Here is an 11573-nt window from a genome sequence, read left to right on the forward strand (position 1 = left end):
TCTAAAAATGAATGTATCTAAAACTAAAATACATCTAGATACATCCATTCCTCCGACGAGTATTTCCGGACGGAGGGAGTAGATGGTTTGGTTTGGTATATGCAGCCGGAGGGTGAAGAAAAACGTAGAAAAAAAAGCAGTGGAACAATAAATATGAACACACAGTTTGCAAATGTATAAAGTTATTTCTTTTCAACCAAGCTGAAAAACGAAAATAAAATTCAAAGCAACGCCTCGCGCTTACTTTCAATCCAAACTCTAAGCCCTTCCAAAATGAGAGCACCCCACAAATAAATCAAACTGTGCTGATTGCTGAATGAAACAACAAAAACAAATAATCCTCAAATGTTTTCCCTTCTCGACCATCTGTCACCCTGCCCATCTTTCTCCTGATCAGTGGTCGGTTGGCAGATGTTCTTGTACAACTGGCTCGGCCTGCGGCAGCTCAACCCTTTCATAGAAAAGCATGTAGGCCTGACACTTCAGTACCTGTTCCAGCGACACCTGTGTGATGCTCTCGTCGTTTGCGCAAAACCAAGAGGGGGTGCTGCTGCTCTCCTGCTGCTGGCCTCCAATTTGGCTTGCTCTCACATAAGCAAAATTGTGTCCTTCACGCAACTTTGGCCCACGGTGTACAATGACAGCGACCAGGCGATATTTGTACTCAACGTCCTCCGCCTGCCTGAAAATCAGAGGAAAATATTTTAGTTGTTTGCTTGAGTAGGAACCTTCACGATGTTAAACAAATAATTTAGTTGTCAATTTTGCTATATTAAACTGAGTAAAAGTGCCAAGTGTCAATACCTAGGGTCCATGAACTTTGTTAGATCAAGTGTATCCTGAAAGCTCACATGTTCTTCCAACTTGTGTGCCTTATCAGTGTGGGAATAGTCGAATCTCTTCAGCTGGATGGTTAGTATGGGTGCCGCCTTGGTAATGAGATAGTGTACTCTTGCAGCTTTGTATATCTTCTCTTCCTCTTTCTGTTTTTTATGGCTCTCTTCCATTTGACTTGAGTTCCCATCAAGCATCGGTGGCTTTCCGCTGTTCTGATTCGGTATTCTTGTTTGTTTGTCAGCTTGATGGCTGGATTCCCCCTTTCCGTATGTTTTGTTCTCTGACTGTTCAGGTTGTCCATGATAATAGTCTGATGTATCTTCTTGGTTCAAAGATGAATTTCCAGAAGAAGCAGCAGCAGCTGAACAGTCCATACAGTGCCAATCCTCGATCTCCCCAGTGGCATAGAAGTCCAAGCACTCCTCGATTGATGCAGGCCGGTTTGGTGGTATTGCCAAACTGAGATCAAGGTACTCGCAGCCGGTGGTAACCGATGTGTGCTCACACTTTTTGCTGTGAACATGTTTAACGACCTCACTGCGGAAGAGTGACTCAACCATTGTACGTTCCTCATTCTTCAAACCGTCTATCAAGGAACCAAGCATATTATTGCTATCTTCCATCATGCCAGTTCTGAAATCTGAATTCCTTTTGCACATATATGAGAAGAGCTTCTCTGGCGTCAGCACACTTCCAGTGTCATTGGTATTGGCTGTTATTATGAAGAGCTTCTGCAGTTCCTGACCAAGGTCCCCTGTCAGAGCATCCGATCCTAACATCCTTGCACGCAGCTTATCAAGTGCAAGGAGACTCTGCAACACTGCATTGAAGTAACATGTGTTCCCTCCATTCCGCATCCCTCTAACCGCCGCATTGCCACTTTGCCCATTCGGATGACCAGCCGTATCTGCACTTAGCGTTTCAACTTGTTGGATCTCTGGTCTCTGTATGTCAGCTTCCTCTCTTTCTTCCTTCGGTCCTGCTACACAGCTCTGCTGGGAATGCTGAACGCTATTATTTCGAACACTGTTGTCCTCAGGTGGTGTTCCAGGGGCATCATTTCCACACACGCCTTCCACTGGCCATAGTTTGCTCTTCTCGATTCCACAATGCCATAGCAGTGCCCAGATATAGGTTATGAATTCCCCTCCTGACTCGAGGCACTCCTTGTGCGCCTCTGCGTTCCAAGTAGGGGCAAGGTGCACTAGTAAATCTGCCCATACCCCAGACAGGATCTCCCAGCATTCTTCTTGAGTCTCTTGATCAATCAGTTCCTTGCCCAGCTTTGCGCCCAGTCGCACAACATCTTCACTCTTCATGACGCTGTCGGCATCTTGAATGGCCTTCACTGCTTCTTCCATCAGTTTGTCATACCTGCTCTGCAATGAGTCGCAGTTTTTAAGAATATGATCACGAGCGTGCGCCACGGTTTCTTGTAAGACCATCTTGGGTACATAAAAGCTGTCAGGGATCAGGTCGGGCTTTGAAACTAGCAGATATGCACAATATCGAGACAAGCTATTCGCAGTGATGTACATTTCCTGGAGCTTGTGAGGCAACTTCTCATTCACTTTCTTCTTTTCTTTCGTCTTCTCATCCACATCCAAAAGATATGGTTTCAATGTGCAGCAACTTGCGAAGTATGACAAGACGGAGTTCAGCAACCCATGTTTGCTTAAGTCGACATTATGGTCTTGAGCAAGCTTCATCTCACAGAGGCTGGTTGCAATGTGCCACACCAGAATTACATGTGAGCACGTAGGTAGATCGTAGCAGGCCCAACCGTACTGCTTCATTCGCTCACTGTCAGCATCGGACAGTGATGTGATGGCCTTGGGAAGAAAGTGACCTTGCTCCTCATGAATTCTCTTACGATTGTCTGGCTGAACATGTGCACTGTCAGGAGATCTGAGCTTCTCTAGGTTTGCACAGAGCTTCTTCAGTATTGCGGGCCTGACACATTTTGGCACTTTGATGGCCCAGGCAAGCATTGCTCCATCATCTTTCTTTGGAACCATTCCCATGGTTATCATGTGAAGCAGATTCCAGAATCTTGGTCTGTTATCATACGACTCCAAGAAAACGTACTGGTCAATAAGTCCAGACCACGGAGTAGTGGCTACCCTATTTTGGGAGAGGGATGATATTGCGCCCTCCATACATCTGTTTCTAGTGCGCTCTTCCTTCCACTGTGCATAGTTGCACACGAGGAGTAACGTTGTCCAGTCTGAGATTAAGTAGCTGGCCAACTCCCAAGTCTCTTTGAACACCATAAGAACCAATACTAGCCATGTGATGATAATGTCAAGATTGAACCTATGCTCCATATTAGCCTGATTATTATTTATATAAATCTCACGGGCGTCCGTAGCAAGCCAATAGATAGCACCGACGGCCACCGCAGAGAGAAGCAGATTTGAGAAGAGAGAACACAATCCATTCCAGAAGATCATATGGTAGCGTGTGTTGAAGTAGTGGGCTACGAAGGATAGTTGCATGTCCATGACCCTGAAGGTGTGGCCAGTGTTCTGCTCCTCAAGGATCTTAGTCTTAACTAGCTTTCGGTTGATGCAGAAGATTTCTTGTTGCAGTGTCATATCCTCGAGCCTACACAGGAGCAGTCTGGACAATGCGAAGGCCAGCGAGAGATCCTTTGGGCCATTCCCCACATTTTTGTCTGGGTGTAACATGTGCCTGCAGCATCCCCAGATCTTGTCTAGGGTGACCAGCGATGAAAAACCGTACTCAGCTTCTGCTTGCTTCTCAGACTGTGAAATGTTGATATAAGAGACATACCGAGGCTTCTTGAGTTTGATTCTCCGATGGGTTTCTCCATGGACCAAGTATTTGTATCCTTCCATATTATTATCTGGCTTGCACTCATCTGGTTTCCAGTTGTTAGTATGAGGGCCGGCACGCATTTACTCTGTAACCACCTCTGAACTCTTGCCATGCCAGACAGAACGGAGTGCCAGACCATGCGCATAGAATCTGTACCCACTCCGCAGTATCAGCAGAGCCAAAAGCAACCAGATTGGAAGCACGAACCTTGAGCTGTGCCAGTTCAAGAATGCCGATCCCATATATTTCACCACGTTCCTCCACTGCATGAACCGTCGTCCACGGCGGTCATGAACTCCATAGACAGACATGAAGTCGGCGTCACAACGGAAACTAACAAGCATGAGGGCCCAAACGGGGAACAGCTGATTTGTGTACTTGGTTGTTTGCATGGCCCCCAATAGGTATATGACAATAGAGTCAGTGACGGGATCCAAGATACTAAACATGGTTTTCATGATTGTGTTGCGGTAGAGGGGACTGAGCAAGTCTATGATGAACATCCAGAGGAACAAGACTGTGACCAGGACCACAAGAAACTCGATCTGAAACCGTACGAATGCCTCCTTTAGTGTGATGAATACGCATGACATAGCATCGTCGACATTTTGGGCGCCCATCATTCTCCTAGCTTGCTTGTGCTCGTTCCTATTGGTCAAGCGGGGCCTGCAAGGCTAATTCATCAAATATATTCACAATCAAAGACTTTAAGAAAATGGACATTGAACAAATATGGAGTAGTTTCCCGCAAAAAAAGAAAGAAAAAGTGCATCAGTTTATTTACCCTCCTGGCTTTCCACACACAATTCAAAGCCCAAACAAAGAGCTAACATGTTCCAGCTGCACTACGGTGCCAAACGGAGATCTTCACTGTAGTTTCTAAATGGAGAGCGGTTTTTTGTAGGACCAGCTACACGGTACCCTCTATCGTAGCCGTTCAATCTGGGCTCTAGTGTATTTGGATGTGTGCCTAGATCTGAAAATCAGCAGGTGCATCTGGATTAGTTGTCTCGCATGTCCATGGTCCGTCAGAGCTTGCCTGTAATTAACAGAGGAGGAGCAGTGCGCTCCTTGCTCACTTTCTCACCCTTAAATGACAGCTTTTTTCACTCACGCACGTCACCTCTCTCTCTTCTCGTTTCTCTCACACAACACCTCTGCTCCTTTATCTCTCACATCACATCTCTCTCATGAGAATCTATCTCTCAAGAAAACATGCTCTTTCTCTCTGCTCTCTCTCTCATAGCACCTCTCTCCTCTCTCACATCACCTCTTTCTCAGAAAAAATACACTCTCAGATCACCTCTCTCACTAAAAAATGTTTTCTGTGGGCTCTCTTTCTCAGAAAAACACGCACTCTCTCTCATAGCTCCTTTCTCTTCTCTCACGTCACCTCTTTCACAGAAAACACGCTGTCTCACCTTCCCTCTTTCACTGACACACAATGAAAAGATGTGTGGGTTCTCTCTCTCCTCCCATCTAGCTAATGACACTGGCTCAGGCAGGAGGAGTCACATGCGCACAAATCACGACGCAAAAATTGACGCCCAGGAAAAAGGGTACCGCGGAGCTCCAGCTACACTGCAACTTTCTGTTTCTAAATGTTACTTTAATTTAGGAGTAGTTAGCATCTTGCCGATTTATTGAACTTGAGAAGTGGGGAAGTGGGGCGCAAGACGTAGGTGCTTCTGGCGAGGCAATCAAATCGACAATCTGGTTGCTATTATGTTGTAGTGCTACACTGCGTCTCAAGTTATAAACACTGGACCCTAAAAAAAAGTTTAACACTGCCCCACAAAAGTGATGTCAAATGGTACTGCACATTAAATCTTAAAGGACTACTAAAAAGCTTAGTTTGGGCAAAAACAATTACTCACTCCGATCCAAATTAATTGTACTGAAGTTGTACTAAAGTTGTGTCGCTCGCACGGTTTCAAAAAGACAGAGAAATAGTTGAAAATAGAAGAGATCCGGTGCCGCTCGCACGTAAGGGAGAGGAAGCATCTCAGATTTGACCGCTAGGTCGAGGCTCCACGCTGCCGGCCGGTATGGAGGGAGAATTCAGTTCAGGGAGCTCGGAGCCTCGGACTAACTTGCTGCGGCCGTCACAGCCGCAGTGAACCGAGTCATGGAGATAGAGCTGAGGAAGAGAGAAGCAGTCCCAGGGACGAATGCGAGAGAAAAACGATGAGGTGGGTTCTCTTTCCTCTTTTGAAATCCGACGAGATTAGTAAATATCGTGCTCGTCTACAGTTTGTATTGCAATTTATATAATTGCTCAAGACTCGAAACGTGGGTGAAGTTCACTGCGGACTGACTATATGAACACAAAGGGCTGTTTAATACTCCTACCACTTTTTTGCCAGATTCATTTGCGATAAAAGGATAAAAGCACGGTGTGCAGTTCATTCGTACCTGGAATCAGTAGCTAGCTAGCTGCTCCTGGGCGATGCCTGGACGTAGCACTCGTTTGTGTTCTTCTATTGTCTATCCGCGGGGGATGAACAGAGAGGCGCAGTCTCGTGCATAGTCGCTAAGCGCGTATAGATCCTGCCCGGTGGATGGTTTCTTAATTCAAAGTTGGACGAGCCTTTTCTCTAGAAAACGTGGGTACACCATGCTTGTATCTGGGCGCGCGCCTGACCTCCAAATTTTGATTAAATACTACCATTGTTCCATAGTAATTGTAGTTGGTTTAGTACAATTTTATACCGAAGTTATACTAATCCAGAGACAAGTAATATGTATAGGAGAGAGTAAATTACATTGTGCTAGTAATTACTCCCTCTGTAAACAAATATAAGGCTACTCACCTTCATAGTACATAGTATTATAGATAATCTTATTTATGACCATGCATGACACAAAGTAGTATATCATTTATTATGATATGGTATCTACATATGTTACTTTAACCCCCTCTCTTCTTTAATTCTCTATTATGATATGGTATCTACCTATGTTACTCTAACCCCCTCTCTTCTTTAATTCTCTGCCACATCAGCGTGTTTGTTATTCCCTAATGCATGATACTGGCTAAGATACAACCACTATGGCCAGCCCAAGTCTGGTTGTAATGGGGAGTATCATATACTAGTATCATGCATATGATACTAGTGTATGATACTATATCCGTAATGCAAAGTATCATATATTGGTATCATAGAGTACTACATTTATTGCCATACATGACACAAAGTAGCACATCATTTAATATGATACGGTACCATGATATGATACTCAAGCATCTCTTTCTTCATTTAATTCTATGTCATCTCATCAAAATTGCTTAGGCAGCCTAAAATTGACAAGGCGTTACTCCCTCTGTAAGTAATTACTCCCTCGACAAAAAGTGATCTAAACGATCTTATATTATTTTATGAAAGGAGTACTAATTAGTAGGTATGAATCAAAGAGTTAGACAATTTAAATACTCCGCCCGCATCGTCTACTAGTCCTTATTACTAGTATGCTACGCCTGCCAGTTTCATTTTGCTTCTTCGCTAATACCCATACATAATTTTGTAGCTGCAGATCAGTACCCTATCCACGGAAATAATTAGAAGACCATTTACACTGACATGCCACACAATACATGGAAAAAAAGACTTCTACTACATGAAGCACTGTGACAAAATAAATTACATTTAAACAATGGCACAACAAAGACGTGCGTGTCCTTCTAGTACAAATTCAAATTCTAAAGGGCTTAGAAAATGATGAGCCTTAGAGCTGGCGACACCCCCATGCACCTCACTCATCTCTATCTCTCAAACACTTCTAGCTAGAAGCTTCGTGCTCTCTTTCTTCCCATCTCATCTTTTCACGACCAGGATGAATACAAAGCGGCGGCGACCGTTTCTGCATCCTTTTCCCGTTGCCCCATTTCCCTCCTTCCCTTCCTCTTCGCTGACCTTTCTCCGCCGACGACTCTGCGACTTTGTGTTGTCTAAGTTTAGTAAGCAAAAACAAGAAAAAGAATGACACGACGAAGACTCGCGCCAGCACATGGGAACCTACAACGTAACTCTCCAGGACAACACCCCCCCCCCTCTCATCACAGGCGCAATTCATCTTTCTCAATCCTCATCAATCTCCACTCTCCTAGCTACTCGTACCGATTAATTCTTCAATAATTCACTAAAATAAATCCCCTGTGATAAATAGCAGAATAGGTAACACTCTACTCTTAATTCCCTATCAATTTATTTGGTGTTTGCCGGCTTTGAAACATGTGTGCACCAGCATAGGTCGGAGACTGGATTGCTATTGGAGGCTGTAGAAGGGAATAGAGAGGGATTGGTACAATTGATGATTATTGCTTGAGCCTTGTGGGCATATATATAGGAGTACATGATATTCTTGAAGTACAAGACAAGATAGAATACTTCGTAGTGTATCCTATGTTTTCAATCTAATCACGATACTCAACATCCGCCCGCAGTCACGACGGTAGCGACACAGAAAGTAAGATTAGAGAAGAATCCGAAGGTAAGCCGACTGACACCCCCCAACCACCCTCCCCCAGTCATAACAGTCCATGCATCGTGGAAGTCGTGACTGGAGTGGAAACTGACGAGGATGCTCAAGCAAGGCGGTAGCCCTTTGTGCCAATGACGAGGTAGCCGAGAGCGTAGGGCTGTGTAGCCATGGTCGAGGTAGCCATGCGAGGGACTCTATGGTCGATGTCGAGTCGGGGTGGCTGGTGTTGAGGTAGTCGTCATGGACGGGAAGAAGTACGGCGACGGCTGCCTGAGGAGGCGACAACGACAGCGGCTAGATTAGGAGCTCGGTGACGGTGCTCGAAGTAGGCGAGGAAGAACCCGACAGTGTGACGAAGACCAGCGCAGACGGTGGCGCTCCCACGCATAGGAAGATAGTGCGGCGCATACCACACAGAAGTCGACGCGCGTGGGCAGCGAAGTGGACCACGTGTCGCGGTGCTACGACCCGAAAGAGCAATGCAGCGGCAACGCGCGGGTCGGGGGTGACGCGGAAGTCCTTAGGGCGGCGGCAGGGACCGCGTGCCACGCTCGCTACGACCCGATGGGGCGATGCAGTAGCAGCGCGAGGGTCGGTGCAGCCACGAGGACGATCTGGAGCGGCAGATACCATGTAGAAGGGAATATAGAGGAATTGGTGGAATCGATGATTATTGCTTGATCATTGTGGGCATATATATAGGAGTATATGATTTTCTTGGAGTACAAGACAAATTAGAATGCTTCATAGTGTATCCTATGTTTCCGATCTAATCACGATAGGCTATAATTTATTGATCATCAAAAGCTAATCCATCAGGAGGAGCAGCCCCGGAGCCACTCAGCCCATTGTTGAAGAGCTAATCTACTAATTTATATTATTGAATCCAAGAACAATATCACATTCCTGCCAAACAATGTATTATTTATGAGTTTCTAGAACTTATTTATGATAATATCTCATTTATAAATTGTATTGCCCACATGGTATATGTATATATAATAAAATCTTGTTTTTCCTAGTTTCCTTTTCCTATTGTGAAGGCCGAATTTATTTAGCACCAGGCCTCCATTTTCTCAGACACGACCCTTACAATAGTATGAGGTCATCTTTCTATAAGAGGTGCCACGTACAAATTTTGGTGATACCTGTGTTGGTTATACCTAATGATGATGTTTTTACATTGTTACCTTGTTGAAGGCAATATGCCCCGACAGGTTTTTCAAGGTGAAAACCTAGATTCTGGATGAATCCGGTGACGGTGGCACTTCAGCGTCGCTCCCTTCATGAAGTCGTTGCTGTTGAACAATCTCGTCGTCCATGTGGTGTCATGAGATGGTTAGTGCGAATAAGGTCATTGTTGTAGTTTGCCGATCTTGGATCTGATCGTTTTTTTCTCTCTCGCCTACACATAGCTTTGGTCTTGTATGACTTTGCTATTTTATGGCGTGTTTTTGTGTGCGAGTGTTGGTCTTGACTGTGTGCATCCTAGCTATGCAGAGGCCGGTTGTGTGCTCATTGTGTTTTGTATCCTCGTGATGCTCTATTTTGAGCCAAAAAATACACCCTTTGTCGAAAAAAGAAATTTTGGTGATGTTTAAGAAAATGTATCTTAGTTATGCAGATGCCGGATATGAATTCTATGGGCTTGTGTCGTCTTGAGGCTATGTTTGTGTAATAAAATCCCCATTTATCAGAAAAATAAGAGAGACAAATAGTTATGTAGGCTTTTTACAAACAGCATGTAACTTGTCATCACAAATAATATTAGTTAATAATAGACTAAGCGCAGTTGGAGAATTTTTTGGTTGGGCGTGCAGTTTTTTCTTTACATCCATGCCAAATGCTTGGCAATTCATTTAGTTGGACTAAATTTTTGGTATGAAAGGTAATGTACAGTTCAAATTAAACTAACTATATGGGATTGAATACGTAGAAATCAAGCCATCCACTGGCTGAAAAGAACTAATTCGTTTAGATACGATCTGTTTCTTTAGGAATTACTAAAAATCACTGTTTCTGATTATCTATTAGTGCATTTACAGTTTTGACTGCTGCAAGTCGCATCCAATTATTTTTGTGAATGTTATCATGCTAATCTCGGTTCGAATTTGCTCTATTATGTATGCAAGACAGCAGTTGATAGCATGTTTGTACTGGTCGTTGTGTACTGCACTTTCGTCTACTAGTATATATTGTTGCGTGCACTTCAATTTTCTACTCCCTTAGAATGCTTCATAGTGTATCCTATGTTTCCGATCTAATCACGATAGGCTATAATTTATTGATCATCAAAAGCTAATCCATCAGGAGGAGCAGCCCCGGAGCCACTCAGCCCATTGTTGAAGAGCTAATCTACTAATTTACATTATTGAATCCAAGAACAATATCACATTCCTGCCAAACAATGTATTATTTATGAGTTTCTAGAACTTATTTATGATAATATCTCATTTATAAATTGTATTGCCCACATGGTATATGTATATATAATAAAATCTTGTTTTTCCTAGTTTCCATTTCCTATTGTGAAGGCCGAATTTATTTAGCACCAGGCCTCCATTTTCTCAGACACGACCCTTACAATAGTATGAGGTCATCTTTCTATAAGAGGTGCCACGTACAAATTTTGGTGATACCTGTGTTGGTTATACCTAATGATGATGTTTTTACATTGTTACCTTGTTGAAGGCAATATGCTCCGACAGTTTTTTCAAGGTGAAAACCTAGATTCTGGATGAATCTCGTGACGGTGGCACTTCAGCGTCGCTCCCTTCATGAAGTCGTTGCTGTTGAACAATCTCGTCGTCCATGTGGTGTCATGAGATGGTTAGTGCGAATAAGGTCATTGTTGTAGTTTGCCGATCGTGGATCTGATCGCTTTTTTTCTCTCTTGCCTACACATAGCTTTGGTCTTGTATGACTTTGCTATTTTATGGCGTGTTTTTGTGTGCGAGTGTTGGTCTTGACTGTGTGCATCCTAACTATGCAGAGGCCGGGTGTGTGCTCATTGTGTTTTGTATCCTCGTGATGCTCTATTTTGAGCCAAAAAAATACACCCTTTGTCGAAAAAAGAAATTTTGGTGATGTTTAAGAAAATGTATCTTAGTTATGCAGATGCCGGATATGAATTCTATGGGCTTGTGTCATCTTGAGGCTATGTTTGTGTAATAAAATCCCCATTTATCAGAAAAAGAAGAGAGACAAATAGTTATGTAGGCTTTTTACAAACAGCATGTAACTTGTCATCACAAATAATATTAGTTAATGATAGACTAAGCGCAGTTGGAGAATTTTTTGGTTGGGCGTGCAGTTTTTTCTTTACATCCATGCCAAATGCTTGGCAATTCATTTAGTTGGACTAAATTTTTGGTATGAAAGGTAATGTACAGTTCAAATTAAACTAACTATAT

General features: G+C 43.6%; 1 pseudogene; it reads right to left on the reverse strand.

Annotated features, from left to right (window-relative positions):
• Positions 1–393: 393 nt before the first annotated feature.
• Positions 394–4298, reverse strand: LOC123101053 (uncharacterized; annotated as a pseudogene).
• Between the last annotated feature and the right edge of the window lie 7275 nt (positions 4299–11573).

This window comes from Triticum aestivum, chromosome 1B (genome assembly GCF_018294505.1).
Source record: "Triticum aestivum cultivar Chinese Spring chromosome 1B, IWGSC CS RefSeq v2.1, whole genome shotgun sequence".
Classification (NCBI taxonomy): Eukaryota; Viridiplantae; Streptophyta; class Magnoliopsida; order Poales; family Poaceae; genus Triticum; species Triticum aestivum.